The sequence below is a fragment of the Pseudophryne corroboree genome, chromosome 2, assembly GCF_028390025.1.
Source record: "Pseudophryne corroboree isolate aPseCor3 chromosome 2, aPseCor3.hap2, whole genome shotgun sequence".
Classification (NCBI taxonomy): Eukaryota; Metazoa; Chordata; class Amphibia; order Anura; family Myobatrachidae; genus Pseudophryne; species Pseudophryne corroboree.
The window spans coordinates 1,033,956,112-1,033,973,177 of NC_086445.1; the positions used below are offsets into that span (position 1 = coordinate 1,033,956,112).

General features: G+C 40.6%; 1 protein-coding gene and 1 long non-coding RNA gene across 5 annotated transcripts in view; one reads left to right on the forward strand and one right to left on the reverse strand.

Moving 5' to 3' along the window:
• The window catches only part of LSAMP (limbic system associated membrane protein), a 1,024,508-nt gene that overhangs the window by 74,387 nt on the left and 933,055 nt on the right, over positions 1-17,066 (forward strand). The window lies entirely within an intron of this gene.
• LOC135050336 (uncharacterized) lies at positions 2,840-6,487 on the reverse strand. 2 transcript variants are annotated; one of them, XR_010241601.1, is made up of 3 exons: positions 5,798-6,487; positions 4,870-4,925; positions 2,840-4,136 (listed from the first exon to the last, which is right to left on the reverse strand). It is a non-coding gene; the product is annotated as an uncharacterized LOC135050336 (long non-coding RNA). The 2 variants fall into 2 exon arrangements; XR_010241602.1 differs by having other exon boundaries at positions 4,870-4,928.

The window sequence follows — 17,066 nt, forward strand, 5'->3', positions numbered from 1 at the left end:
TTCCCTGCCCTCCTCCCCCACCTTATGTTAGTTCCCTTCTTCCGTGTCCTTCTCCCCTCATCTTATGTTAGTTCCCTTCTTTTCTGCCCTCCTCCCCTCATCTTATGTTAGTTCCCTTCTTTTCTGCCCTCCTCCCCTCATCTTATGTTAGTTCCCTTCTTCCCTTCCCACCTCCCCTCATCTTATGTTATTTCCCTTCTTTTCTGCCCTCCTCCCCTCATCTTATGTTAGTTCACTTCTTCCGTGCCCTCCTCCCCTCATCTTATGTTAGTTCCCTTCTTCCCTTCCCTTCTCCCCTCATCTTATGTTAGTTCACTTCTTCCGTGCCCTCCTCCCCTCATCCTATGTTAGTTCCCTTCTTCCCTGCCCTCCTCCCCTCATCTTATGTTAGTTCCCTTCTTTTCTGCCCTCCTCCCCTCATTTTATGTTAGTTCCCTTTTTTTCTGCCCTCCTCCCCTCATCTTATGTGAGTTCCCTTCTTTTCTGCCCTCCTCCCCTCATCTTATGTTAGTTCCCTTCTTCCCTGCCCTCCTCCCCTCATCTTATGTTAGTTCCCTTCTTCCCTGCCCTCCTCCCCTCATTTTATGTTAGTTCCCTTCTTCCCTGCCCTCCTCCCCTCATCTTATGTTAGTTCCCTTCTTTTCTGCCCTCCTCCCCTCATCTTATGTTAGTTCCCTTCTTCCCTGCCCTTCTCCCCTCATCTTATGTTAGTTCCCTTCTTCCCTGCCCTCCTCCCCCACCTTATGTTAGTTCCCTTCTTCCATGCCCTCCTCCCCTCCAAGTGTGAGAAGGTATAAGTGTCTGATCTTCATGTGGAGCGGACATAGGCAATGCCTGTTTTTTTGTGTCAAGGTACACAACAAATTAGGTATTTTACGCAAAGCAGCAGGTGTACTCTCAGCTCACCATATCCCACTGTGGCGTTATATATCACGCCACAATGTAAATCGGAAAACAAAATAACGTTTCTACAACACCAAGTTATTTTATTTGTATAATGTCGACTGTTTAAAATAAAGAATTGGGGGGTTGGGAGGGGGGCGACTATGTCCTGTGCATATAACAATGAGAAAAAGAAAACAGGAGACGTGTTGACTGAAGATTCCGATGCGACCATCACTTTAAGAGGCAAGGCAGACATTGAAATATATACACCCGTCTCATCCAGAAGCAATACAGACCCCGAAATTCACACTTCACACCGCATCACCGTTTCCATTCCGAGCTTTGTGAATAAACGCTTGAACAAAGAGATGAATACTGAACCTATTTGTTTGAAATTTTATATTTTTTTAACTTTTTTTTTATCATGTTTAATTAATCTATTTCTGTAACTATCGGCAGCGCACACTGCCAGGCTCCATCAAAGCACAAAGACACAATCCTATTCAAAAGCTTTGCTGTGTCCTTGGAGTGTTCAATAATCAAATATTCTCCGCTTTATTCCCTGAATCCCGCACTCCGGAGGTCAGACCTCGCGTCCCGGCTGCCTATTGGATGTTTTCTCTTGCAATGTACTTCTTTATCAGATAGGTGACCCCTGTCCTTATCCGCATTTAACTAAACAATGTTTCATGTGTTTTTTTTTTCCTTTTAACTTCCCCAATCAGCATTTTTCAATCTCCTTGGGTCCAGAAGCCTCTAAGCAATTTGTAGTTTTCCATATAAATCCCTTTCCAAATGTGATTTGCGGAATGTGATTCTTAATTAAGACTAGCCGGAGCTATCTGCAGTATCACCTTTTAAAAGATCATGGCTAAATGGCTCGCCATTGAAATCCCCTGTAATTAATTATTAACTCAGTTGCACTTGCCTTCCTATGACCCCTGGGCCACTTCCCGCATTTAGTCTTTGACTTAAAGTAATTACTTTTTACTGCTAGATGCTCATCACCCTGAGCCTGTGCATGCAGCTACAGACCGCAGACTCTACCTAGAACTTTTTATCCCCTGTGTACATTAGTCAGTTGATGTAGGTGGACATATGGTGATTTGGATAGACTTGGAAAGCACAGAATTCCATGCTGCAACATGACGTAACCTTTCTTTTTCTGCCATTGTGTCAATCAGTTGTTTCGGAATTTGGCGATGCGACCCACAAGAAACTTTTCTTTTTCCAGGGCTACCAAATTTTTTAAAATCGGCCCTGGGGAACCGAAGATATCCAACTTCAAAGCAGAGGTTCCTGTCTGAGCCTGCTAATTGCTCTTCCTGCTGCATATCTCCGGTTCTGTCTGACTTAGAGTTTTTCTGAGGGTATCCACCAAAAACTGAGACTCTCCCCTTCCGGTGGACAATGGCAGCTTGTCTCTACTATGCTCAGAACCAGAGATATCAGCCTTCCAGCAGCTGGTTCCTGCTTCAGCTCCACATGCCTGGTATGCAGTTTTATATTTTCGTTGATGGATTGCTCTGGGTCCTGAACCTTGATCCCCAAGATCCTGGGACTCTCTAGTTTTTTTTATCCCATTAAAAGCTGAGAAATCCACCCCCAGGAACTGGAGATATCTACAGTTAAGCTAGCTGCCCTCCAAGTGATGTTCCTACAGAGTTGCAGTACAGAGACACGCACCAAGAAGTGTATTAGAAATGTGTTGGGCATTCCTAGGTGGTTACAGGGGTTTGGCTTATCAGATGCAGATGTAACCTAGATTGACCGTGTTGCTGATAGTGGTTGCTCACATTGGAGGCCATTCTCAGACGGATGATCTGCACCTAGCCTAGGGCTGGTGAACGTTTCAATGGTGCAACCGATGGTGGCCTCTAAAATGTTAAATACTACTTTAACCATGTTGTTGTTGTTGTTGTTAATGTTAAGTAATGACTATATGATAGTCAGATTTAGAAAGCAATTGAACATATATTTTATTTAAGGACCACGCCCATATACAGGTCTAGAGACTACATTCTCTTAGCCTGGGTCAGAATGCTTCAACAACAGATACGTGTCAAAACAATGATTTTTATAACATACAGTTACGCCCCATTCTTATAACCCTCCCATATGATTTTATACATCTTAAGTACAGTGTTATGCAATATTAGGACAATTGGCAAAAACAACCAAGAGATATTTAGCCAAGACATCCTCGTGATGTGGCTGACTAGTGATTTAACCATGTGTCCTTATTAGGAATTAAACTGGACTTTGGATGTGCGTATGTGGACTTGATACTAGCCAACAATTTGTTATTGTACTTTTAGTCTGTATAAAGTTCAAATGAATGCTGTATCATCTAGCTAGAAACAAAAATGGATTCTCTTATGCTTTTATACTATAATGGTGAATATAGATCACCTTTGATATTGTGATTATTATGTGTATGCATAATATACGTACTACCCCGTAGTACATATATATATATGGCTGTAGGCATTTAGAATGTTGCCTCAGTATTTGACAGTTCCACCCTCTGATAAGGGACATTATCCATGTGCCCTGTCATCTCAGGGGAATTTTTGGGAACGTATAGGTTGCTAATAATCATTTTATGTAGTATTGCTATTTTGCGTCTGGCAGTAGCCTTCTAAATACAACATAGGCCGCACCTGTAGACAGTGAACATCAAAAGAATGGCTATAATTACGTCGGGGTCACCAAAGAATAAACCTCATCACAGAATACATCATCACATACAATATACTTAAAAAAAAACATTTTCCTAATCCTAAAAATTGAATACTAGGATTTAAACATTTATCCTTTCCAGTCCATATCATAATGTCTTGGTTAAAGTTCTTCATTTATATTTTGGGCCTCCTTTATATACTTGGTAATACACGTATCAGGATCTGTAATGTCATTGGTTAAATAAGCACAGCAGTGAACTCAAAGTGCTGTTTCCGGAAATCAACAATATCCTCCAATTTGTGGTATTAAAGAATGTAGAACAATGTGGTATCGTAATAGTTCATGTCCAATGTCCTGGAATGTCCTATCATAAAGTTCAGTCATGTTATCAATAACTTTTAAATGAAATAAAACGTCAACTCCCAGTTGATTAATCATACGACTCCATTAGCCATAGGAGAACTTATTAGCCACCTCCACCAATTCGAGGTTTTATTGATGTTCTGGTGGCAGGAACATGTTTCCTGATTACTGAGTCAATTACTCTTTTTTAGGAATAGTTTATCCTGCAAGAAAACTTTTCTTAAGTTATTATGTGTTTTTTTTTTTTTTTATAAAATTGCTAAATTAATTTTCTAAAATAGCAAACATTTTCAGAATTAATAGGTAACCAATTGTATATTATATTTTAAGGACATAGTGACAACTAACATTTTCCGTTATGTATGATGTCTCCTTTAGCCTTTGAATCTACTCCTGGTAAAATACATTTACTAAATCATAAACTTGAATGAACATCCTATGTAACCATTACTTTTTATATACCTAACTCATTATATCTAGCACATCTAGAAACATTAGGTTTGTATATGGTAACAATCCTTTACATTTCCTTAAATCAATCTTTACTATCTTATTGACCTATTTTATTTCCACTAACTGAAATACACCCGATATGTGTAGCTGATATTATCACTAGTAGTTTTATCTTGAGATATTGTTGTATCTTATACACATGTAACTGTTTCACTATTTCACAACTCTATAAAGTTTTGGTAATCACATCAAATGTAACTTACATAGAGAACTTTGGTCTGTTACTATACAATGCTAGTGTCTTTGTATACATATCTAACAATTATAATAATAATAATTAGCAATAATATTTACATAGTAGCATTACCCAAAATCTTTTCAACAATTAATGGTATTGCTGGACTGGATATTCCTCAGAATAATATCCTAAATTATCTATACATCAATCTATAAATCTTTCTTCAAGTGGAGTACAATACTCACAACCACTGTTTTTCAAAGGGTGATCTTTACACCGGTCATAAATTTCTCTGGATTTCCTGCTTAGAAAAGAGGAAGGAAGGGTCTTATTGAAATAATTCCCATCCACAATAATGGATGAGTACTCATACCTACACCACACTCCTGCTCGCTCTCTCTTCAAAGAAAAAAAAATCAAGTTCTAATGCTGTTATAAATAACATCGCTCCCAGTATACTTTCAGAAATGTTAAAAGTTCTGTAGGATATTAGCTTGTAAGCAACTATGTTGTATTAAAACAATGTTGTTTTAAATCAACCCAAACATCTGCAGTAAACATGCTATAGCTTTCTTTATCACCATCACGATCCCTCTCATTATCACATAATTTGTTATTTTGGTCATATGCCAGAACACAATGTACACTTCTCCATTAAACTTCATACTACCATAGAAAGCTTGTGAATCTATTTCATGCTAGTTCCCATAGTAAAAGTTGTCAGCAACACTTTACTATTACTAATACTAATTCACTAATTCACATACTAATTTCAGTAAACACACTGTAATTCACCATCCCATTATCCCCTATGGATGCTAGAGAAAGTTTTCTCCTGTTACTGTCAGTTTTTAAATGCAATGTAAAAATGCAATGTAATAATTATAATTGTCTTACTCATCCACATTATATTCCTTATACCTCCCACTTTTGGGGGTGAGAAAGACAAGTATGCAGCTGTATTAAAGTTGTATACGGTCAGAGGTAAAATGTGCACATGATACAAAATGTACTGCCTAACCACAGTTTTAACATAATTTTTTTTTTTTGCCTTTTTTTTTTTTTTTTTTTTACTAATTCTTATATTATAAAAATAAAATCACACAGACAGCTGGCACGTATAGAAACAGCACGTACTGGAATATAGCACATACCATGATATTTTATACTTACCAGTGCTGTAATGATCCTGGAATATTCCTTCTGTCCTCAGCTGCTGGCTGGCTGGCACACCCCTTTGAGAATTTGATGAAGAGATTTAAATTTATATGTCCGAAGGACAGAGCCCCCAAATTGTTAAATACTACTTTAACCATGTTGTTGTTGTTGTTGTTGTTGTTGTTGTTAATGTTAAGTAATGACTATATGATAGTCAGATTTAGAAAGCAATTGAACATATATTTTATTTAAGGACCACGCCCATATACAGGTCTAGAGACTACATTCTCTTAGCCTGGGTCAAAATGCTTCAACAACAGATACATGTCAAAACAATGATTTTTATAACATACAGTTACGCCCCATTCTTATAACCCTCCCATATGATTTTATACATCTTAAGTACAGTGTTATGCAATATTAGGACAATTGGCAAAAACAACCAAGAGATATTTAGCCAAGACATCCTCGTGATGTGACTGACTAGTGATTTAACCATGTGTCCTTATTAGGAATTAAACTGGACTTTGGATGTGCGTATGTGGACTTGATACTAGCCAACAATTTGTTATTGTACTTTTAGTCTGTATAAAGTTCAAATGAATGCTGTATCATCTAGCTAGAAACAAAAATGGATTCTCTTATGCTTTTATACTATAATGGTGAATATAGATCACCTTTGATATTGTGATTATTATGTGTATGCATAATCTACGTACTATCCCGTAGTACATATATATATGGCTGTAGGCCTTTAGAATGTTGCCTCTGTCACAGTATTTGACAAAAAAAACTACACACGATAGCAGCACCCGTAGACGCTGAAAGTGGGCAAACAGTCCTTGCACATTTGAATGCACGGATGTTCACCAGGGAAGTGCATTGTAGCAGCATTAGCATAAAGTTACAGATGCGCCTGCAGCAAAAGACACAAGAAAGGCCACAACTGCATCAAACTCAGAATCAGGCCCTATAAGGAGGGATCCCTCCCCATCAACAGACCCCACCCCCTGCTTCCATAAATTTCCTGGGTTGGTTTTCCATCCCAGTCCACCTCTGGTACTGTTTATTGATAGTCTCTATGAACTACCAGTGTGAATTGATTGATTGGAAACATCCCAATTAGCCCAAATATAGTGAGCTGGAAGTATGCTATTCACAGCTGACAGTCATTCACTATATGGCATCATGCATAGAGTAACTGCGCAGGACTGAGGAGGGGCGTGTTATCATTTCTTTTACTTGGTTCCTATGAATGGTTCTGTAGGGGCCCCAGCTCATTGCTTTGCTTGGGGCCTACAATGCTGTTAAGACGGCCCTGACCTTATTGAAGTGTCCTGGGTGCTAGATGGGCAGAGAGACCACAGGAAGTTGCCTATTATGCTGCCAGTTGACCATGCAGTGTGGCTTGGCCAAGGGAAAAGCTTCCCGGCGTGTATCACAGAGGAAGTTCTTGGTAGAGGCAGGAAGGGTTCAGAGTACCCATTGAGTGTGCTTTGGGTGGGTTGGACATGTCAGTCACAAGCAGTGACAGTGACTGAACAGAGTACACAGTGTTCCAAAAGGTGCAGCTTGCTCCCCACTGCAGCCTAACCCAAGCCTCGCCCACCCCCAGAGCCTAACCCTTCCCCTAGTGTAACCCTAACCCCCCGTACTTACCATCCATCGGGATTCTGACCGCTGGAATCCTGCTGTCGGTCTTCTGAGTGTCGGGATCCTGGCTCCAGGGAATTTGACCGCATCCGTCTTATCCTTTAATTTAACTTGTTCAAGACTACAGATGGAGCCATCTTTATCTTGGCCTTTAATAGGATTAATTGATCCAGGGCAGTCAGACTTAATCCCCTGCTGTAATGACTTAATCCCCTGCTGTATTGTTCTCTCTGTATTGTATTGCAGCTGAGAACAATAGATCATACTTGCCTACATCTAGGCTGCTCCCTCCCTGGGAGGTAGCAGCCAGGTCACAAAGCAGGGGGCGTGGTGGAGGCGGAACGGGGGCGTGGTAATGTGAACATGTCATCATAGCCCCGCCCCCCGCTTTACAATGCCTACATTACCAGCATTGTAAAGCGGAGGGCGGGGCTACAATGACGCGATTTAGCACAAATCACCCCACCCCCTTCTGTCTGACAAGTTGCAGCGAAGCCGAGGGAAGCCAGGGGATGAGGTGAGCAGGGGGATGTGGCTTGGAGTGAGCGGCATTCCGGGAGACTTGCCCACTTCCCCGGGGGGGCTGGGGTGCCACCCGATTTTTGGGAGCCTCCCGGCTTTTCCTTCAATAGATGAAGGGTTTATGCTAATAATCCATAGTGTGCCTAGGCACAGCAGATACGCCAAGATAAATGGTGCTCCATCTGTTCCTAGAACCAAACTTTTTTCTATTTTTACACCATTAAGTTGTCTAACCTTCTAGATACATCACAAATCTTAACACTGTCCTGACTGCACAAAATATTGCAGAAATAAATAAATGCCCGCTCAGTACAATAAACTTGATACATGTTTTAGATTTGGTGCCATTTGATATAACAAACATGACAATGAATGTCTGACCCACCCTCGTCCGTGCCCTGGCCCCTTCTGCTCACCTGTCACTCAACCATGACACGTTTCTCTACCGGCTCACATTCTACCTATCCAATGCCTCTGCAGTGTCTCTGCCTATAGCGCGTCTTCTATATCTGTGAGGTCCCATAAGACTCTGTCCTCTGTCAGGGGATAATTCATTGCTGGTCTGGACAGCAGTAGGTTCCTAAGTCCTCAGGGGCCTCGGTGCAATGCACCTGCTACACTAATGGTAGTTCCACCTCTGGTGTCCAGCACTAGCTCATAATTTTCTATATAGATCTTACCATCTTCTCTCCTCCCATTAGATATACCTTACCATCAACGGCAACACAATTTCCTAAGCCTCCCACAGCTGTGGAGCACTGTGGGCTTAGAAATCACTGATAATAATATTATAACAACTGTGACTCTTGCCGACTGCGTTTCTCGTACTTTTTGCATTTTTTCTTTTTCTTTTTCGTTTTTTTTTTCAAGCTGTTTAAGAACAAAAAAAACTCTCATCAGTAATGAGCAATTGTGTTTTATAGACAAATAAGTGATTAATAGCGAGAATTTAAGGCACGCCGCGCAATATTGTCCCTTTCAACATCTTACATTTCAAGATCTAAAATGTCCTGTGATAATCACAGTAGCTGCCAATCATCTGCTCCTTCTCTGGTTTCTCTCTTCTCTCCAAGATCACAAGAACTTGCAGATCAGTCACAAAAGACAGGAGACTGTATGAGACTGTATATCTTCTTTCTTTCCCCCCTTCTGAAGGCGGAGAAAGGTTTTTGCTTTAATCTGTACGATAGTCATCTCATTTTAACCCCCTGCGGTGCGGGCGGATTCCGGAATGGAATTATATTTCAGTTTCCATCCCCTTCTGATCGGTCGTCGGCTCGGGAAGGGTCAGTGATGGCGAATGGAATGACATCTTCTGGTCTCTTGTTCACCTGTCATTCTTCATGTTGCTGGATGGGCAAAGAAAGAGATTAGAAGGTTAAGATTGGATTACAGGGTCAGGATAGAAGATCAAGGAGACAATATTGCTGTACCAGCAAAGAGGAACTGTATGTCCTGCAAAGCATGAGAGCGAATTTTAGCCTTTGTCGCCGTGGCGCTGCTTGCAAAGTCCTCTTCCGTGACATGTCATTATGTTTATCAGTATACGGTATTGGCAAAGGGGAAGGAGCTACACAAAGGAGGTTTTTTAGAATTGGAACATATAATTACATTTGATATTATCCTACTATGGCATTAAATAGAGTGCTGATGCAGTATTTAGGGGCAAAATGAATCCAATTTTATAGGATGGAATTATAGAACCCTTATATATTACCCAAACTAAGAGATAACGTCCAAAATATGGCAAGTGTTACAAAATGCACCATGTAGAACCACTAGGTGGCGATCACTGCCATTCAAACAGTATAAATGATACAATGTAGTTTGTAGGATATTCTCAGTTAGTGTTCATATATACCATACCTGCAGTGTATATCCGATATATGCGTGTAGATGCAGAATGCAATATGACAAAATATAGGATGGAGATTGGATTCCATCGATGCACTTTTGTGGTAGTTCCAAAACTTTTTACTTAAGGCATTCCGCCTTTTAAATTCCGTGACTATTACAGGCTTCAATCTATACTGTGCAGAATATATTATTATTATTATTATTATTATTATTATTATTATTATTATTATTAATAATAATAATAATAATAATAATAATAATAATAAAATGGTTGATTAAATTGTATCTTTTGTGAACAATCTGTGTTTACGTCTTTCCAAGCCCAGGAATAGCACACTCCGCAGACCCGAAGCTCAGTTGCGGCCACACAGCGTATTCATTTCCTACGTGTCCACTTATAAGTGGCTAATCCTGGAAACCCTAATGCAGACTAACATAACGCAGAATAACCGGGCAGTGTGCTTCATTATAAATAACCGGCCCACAGCCATAAATTAGAATTAACTGGTGAACAGCTATACAGTATGAACAGTGCCTATTACCAAATAGGCAGAGTAGGCACCAGCCTATGGGCCCCCCGCCTTTTAGGGGCCCCGCGACAATGGATCAACATAATATTGATTTGATCTTGAAAGAGAATTACAATCAAGCTTTCTTACATTGTTTCCAAAAGATAGAAATAATGAATCAACTCAAAGAAACTCAAAGAAACATAAAATTTACATTAAAGACTCTGTAGAGAAAATACTGTAGTAATGTAATGTACCTATTAGCAACTTACAGTACATAAACCTTGGGGCCTCCACAGGGTTTAATCTGGCACTGGAACTGTGCGATAGGAAATTATACCTGGCTGTGCCATGCGCCAATCAGGATACTATAACCTATTATCACCAGGTCTCAGGTGGTGTAGAATTGAGGAATCCGTGGGATACTGTTTGCAGGAAGTGATAACGTTTATGGGCCTGATATAAACACTTTACCCGCAGGTGTTGAGAAACGACACATTCACCGCCGCCGGCCGTGCCGTAATTATCTTTCATTACACTTGGCATCAGCCTGACTTGGTAATGCCCCCTTAGTGGCTATATCCGGGGGCAGACGGTTTACACTCTATACCTGAAATCGTTGTGTCAGTTTGGAAATGTTCCATCTATCAGTGTGAGGCTTGTCGTCTGCTAAGCACAGTAACCCTATCAGGGAAGTGTACATATAACAGTGTAATATAGCCGTAGCACGTTCCAGTACCATAGATAATATCTCCTAAAAGTTCTCATTCTTCTATTATTTTACATGACATGTTCTCTGAGACACATTCAACTCACTCTCGCTTCCAAATCTTTTTTTTCTTTTATGGTAAAGGGGCTTTAGGGTGAAGTGGCGCCCGTAGCCACCACGCAACTGTCACCAGCCACCGTTCCGCCACTTCCTGCACACACAGCCATATACAGTAAGACAATGAAGCCCAAATGGCCATTAGACTACAGGAAGATGTTCTGCTTTGCTGGCTCCCCCATATTTATCTACAGTATAATGCCCAACAATCTATAGTTCTGCACCTGCTGTCCCTAACACCTCCCCCGTTGCCTTTAGTGGGAAGTAGAGGTGTGTGCGGACCCCATGTTTTGGTTTTGGTTCTAATATCATCCTCGTGGTTTGGTTTTGCAAAACTACTTTCAAGTGTTTTGGTTCGGAATCCGTTTTTGGTCTGGTTAAAAATCGATAATCATTGATTAAAAAAAACAACAACTACAAAAACAGCTAAAAAACATGCACTTTTTGCAATCCAAATGCCAAAATTCAGATTTAACATCTAAATTCCAAACTGCGGGAAGATCTGAGCAGAGACTTGGTTCAGATCGGATCTCCTTGGGATCGTATTGGACTGTTTTTTGTTTAGTACGGATCAACAAAATCTGTGTGGATTCAGATTTCTGAAGAACTGAATCGCACGTCTCTAGTGGGAAGAGGTACAGCAAAGCCAACTTGATATACTGTAGATTATAAGATGTAAAAGACCCCTGATGTATGTTCGGATGCATACAAATGGGACAGACCCGATTCCTTATTAGAGAAAAAGAGCTGGGAGGAAATGGTGAGCTGAATGCAACTTAGAACATAATTAAATAATAACATAAGACAACATATGAAATAAAATATAACCCAAATTCTATACATAACTCTCATGCGATCATACAGAAAGCTACAGTAGCGTACCGCTGAGTAATTGAGGAGCCTGGCGCATGCACGTTCCCGGAACGGGTTAATGGAGCACCGCAGACGGCAAACCCTTCACATTATTGACAAACCCTCATGCTGATAAATGGAGCCGTTCCAAACTGACAGAACGTTCTCAGGTATACAGGGTAAACTGGCTGCCCCGGGCTATGGCCACTAAGGGGGCATTACCGTGTCACGCTGATGCCAAGTGGTAACAAAAGATCAGAGCCGTCGCCAGAGGTGCGTGTGTCGTTTCTCCTGTCGTCCCCTCGTACCTAAAAGTTTGCAGGAGATTTAAATATCCTCTGACCCCTTAATTTTTAATGTATTGCGCAAAAGAGAAAAAGCTTGGGCTTACAGGGTCGGATTGTAGTATAACATTTAGTAAACGCGCTGCTTGCCGATTACACCGGCTGTGCCGGGACTGACTGGCATGGGCCAAGTGCGAGGTGCCAGCCGGGGCGCATGATGAGGACAGTGTGTTTTTTATAACTGTGGTACAATTGCTTATTAATTTTCTCCTGCTCTGTCTATTATTTTTTGTTGCGCCCGGTTCAACTGCGTGACCCGTTTGCTGCAGCTGCGGCCAACAGCCGGAGAATGGTCTCATTTCACAGAGCCGTGGCATTATCACAGGCAGACAATGCAGCAATTGATGGGCTGGCAGAGGCCGATCCTGTGCCCCGGCGAGGGTTAAGGGCCGTCTCAGGCGTGGGAATGAGATCCGAGCTGGAGTATGATGAAACCAGACCTGCTGCATCTTACCTACAGCTGACACAGCAGGGAGGCGATACTGACACCGGAGTCCGGCCTCTCCGGGGAGCGCAATGGATCATTTGTCTGGTAGAATCAATCACAGATGCTGAATCTATGGGAATCAGAGCTGACGCTTCTTCTTGCCTTTCATCGAGCGTCACTGCGGCTCTTTCCAAGTCGATATATATTTTCCGATCCTTTAATATTCATAACTAGAATTTCATATGTGGAACATTGCTCCTTAGGAGGTTAGGGAGGCGATTAATACGCACCTCACCTACCCGCAGCGGAGGCAGCCATATTGTGGGCAGTGGCTACTGTCCCACAGAATAAAGTTTAGCAATTCATTAATCGCTGGCATCATCATGGAGACACGAGGCACCAAGTGCCTCCACAATGCCACTAAGCACTGGTATACCTCACAATCTGGGGCGTATTAAGAAAGGGAGAGGCCTGTGTGCAGTCTCTGTCTGGGCCCATTCCCCTCTAACAGACAGTGACTGTGAGCACTAGGTGGAGCCAAGTCTCTGGGAATATGGCATGGCGGCCATTTTCCCGGTGATTGTCCCTGCCGCTCCATTTTCCTGGAGACCTGTGCACCACCGAGTGCTCAGAGTCACTGTGACTGCTACAGGAGTCCTGAAGTAAGTATTGAAAAAATAGGTGCAGGAGTGTGATGGGGCCCCAGAGGCGCTTACAATCCATACTTCATATCACACAGACACACAATCACACTAGGAACAGAAGACAATTATCTTACCAGTATGTGGGAGGAAAGTGGAGCACCTGGGGGGAAAGCATACAAACTCCACACAGATGGGGCCCTGGTTGGAGTTGAGCCCATGATTTGTGCTGCCCTACTCCTTGCCTCTTTTACCTGACCTGAGAGCACCCACTTTCCCTGTGGGGCAGGCACAGGGCACCACGGACGTGGCACTGCCCAACCCAATGTGACCACGCCCCCGTGCAGTGAGACCACACCCTTCCTAGTGAGCGTTCTAAGTAACAATATTGTTTCAATGAAATATCTTTTTAAATAAATACAATATTTAAATTATAACATCTTTAACTACAGTATATGTAACTGAAAACCCAAACGTGTCAGTATATATCACCAATGCGCATGTCTGCAGAAACTGGCGCGACCGGGCAGTAAGTTAACCCTTACTGATCCGGGGCCAGTGTTGTACAGGCAGCTGTGTTTCGCATTGTTTTTGTTGAATCGCAGCAATTTTCTTTTTCTGGAATTAGTCCAATTAATGACTGGGATGGAGAATATATTCCTACATACAGTATTTCCCCATATACAGTATATGACAGAACTGTATACAGATCTATAGCCCAGGATTAAACATAGAACTTTCACATATCATTATTATTAGGCAAAATATCATGTTTTAATAGTGTATTGATTATTCGGTACTATACAGTACATACTGTCACCGACGCATTAGCCGACTGGTAATAATATGTCCCTACTGTGACCCCAGCCCTCTCACTGGCTGCATTTTACTGAGGTTATATATTTATAGGGTCTCATATCTATCTATCTATCTCTCGCTCTCTCTCTCTCTCTCTCTCATATCTATCTATCTATCTATCTATCTATCTATCTATCTATCTCATATCTATCTATCTATCTATCTATCTATCTATCTATCTATCTATCTATCTATCTATCTATCTATCTATCTATCTCTCATATCTATCTATCTATCTATCTATCTATCTATCTATCTATCTATCTATCTATCTCATACCTATCTACCTCTCTCACATCTATCTATCTATCTATCTATCTATCTATCTATCTATCTATCTATCTATCTATCTCATATCTTTCTCTCTCTCTCATATCTATCTATCTATCTATCTATCTCATATCTATCTATCTATCTATCTATCTCATATCTATCTATCTATCTATCTATCTATCTATCTATCTATCTATCTATCTATCTATCTATCTATCTATCTCTCTATCTGTCTATCTATCTATCTATCTATCTATCTATCTATCTATCTATCTATCAATCTATCTCATATCTATCTATCTATCTCATATCTACTGTATCTATCTCATATCTATCTATCTATCTATCTCATATCTATCTATCTATCTATCTATCTATCTATCTATCTATCTATCTATCTATCTATCTATCTATCTATCTATCTATCTATCTCTCACATCTATCTATCTATCTATCTATCTCATATCTATCTATCTATCCATCTATCTATCTATCTATCTATCTATCTATCTATCTATCTATCTCATATCTATCTATCTCATATCTATCTATCTATCTATCTATTTATCTCATATCTATCTATCTATCTATCTATCTCATATCTATCTATCTATATATCTGTCTATCTGTCACATATCTATCTATCTATCTATCTATCTATCACATATCTATCTATCTATCTATCTATCTAACTATCTGTCTGTCTCATATCTATCTATCCAGAGCCGGCCCTAACCAATATGATGCCCTAGGCAAGATTTTGGCTGGTGCCCCCTAGCATCACCGCTGGTTCCGCCTCTGACCTTGTACCTCTTTCCCAGCACCATCACCCCTCACCTATAGCAGTCCTTATTTTGGTATTTGTACCCCCAATATTTTAAATAGGAACAGTTCGCACATTTGGCACACAGCCCAAAAAGGGGTGTGTTTTTGCTGGCAAGGGGCATGGCCACACAATAGTACCCCCAATTCCAATTACGCCACACAGTACTGCAATTTTATTCACATTTGATCATACGATAGTGTCCATAATTTATATTAAATCACACAGTAGTATTAATTTACCTTATAAACGTTACCCCTCACAGTAGAGCCCCTTATTCACATTACACCACACCATATTGCTCTTTGGGGGTAATTCCAAGTTGATCGCAGCAGGAAATTTTTTAGCAGTTGGGCAAAACCATGTGCACTGCAGGGGGGCAGATATAACATGTGCAGAGAGAGTTAGATTTGGGTGGGTTATTTTGTTTCTGTGCAGGGTAAATATTGGCTGCTTTACTTTTACACTGCAATTTAGATTGCAGATTTAACTCACCACACCCAAATCTATCTCTCTCTGCACATGTTATATCTGCCTCCCCTGCAGTGCACATGATTTTGCCCAACTGCTAAAAAATTTCCTGCTGCGATCAACTTGGAATTACCCCCATTATTCACATTAGACCATACAGTAGTGCCCTTTCTATATGCAATGCCACATAGTAGAGCACCTTATACACATAATGCCATGCCACACATTAGTAATGCATTTATACACATAATTTTACACAGTAATGCCCCTTACACATTATGACCTTTATTAATGCCCTTTTACACATAATGTCCCTTACACATATGCCGCACATTATTAATGCCCTTATACACATAATGACACACAGAGTGCCCCTTACACATTTGGTGCACATTATTAGTGCCCCTATACACACATACAGTAGTACCCTGTTGCACATATGCCGCACATTATTAATGCCCTTATACACATAATGACACACATAGTGCCCCTTTCACATATGTTGCACATTATTAATACATTTTTACATGACACACATAATGCTTCTTACACATATTCCGAACACTACTGCACAACCAACCCACTCACATGCACACAGCACTCACACTGCCACTAACACTGTGACCTCTGCCTCTGCTTGGATCCAGATGTGTCCTCATAAATCTTGCCTCAATGCTAACGTCGGGCACCTTTCTTTTAATGAAATGCATCTTATTTGCATTGCTATGTGGTTAGGATGCACAAGCAGCTTCTGCTGATTAAAATGATATGCAGCATGCCTATATACTGTGTGAGACTGTGGCTGTATCTGCATACGAAATGCTACACACAGTATATAGGCATGCTGCATATCATTTTAATCAGCAGAAGCTGCTTGTGCCCCTAGGCATATCAAATGCCCTAGGCAATTGCCTAGTTTGCCTATGCCTATGGCCGGCTCTGTATCTATCTATCTATCTAACTATCTCTCTATCTGTCTGTCTCATATCTATCTATCTATCTATCTATCTATCTATCTATCTATCTATCTATCTATCTCACATCTATCTATCTCATATCTATCTATCTCTCTCATATCTATCTATCTCATATCTATCTATCTATCTATCTATCTATCTATCTATCTATCTATCTATCTATCTATCTATATATCTATCTCTCACATCTATCTATCTATCTGTCTGTCTGTCTATCTGTCTATCTATCTATCTATCTATCTATCTATCTA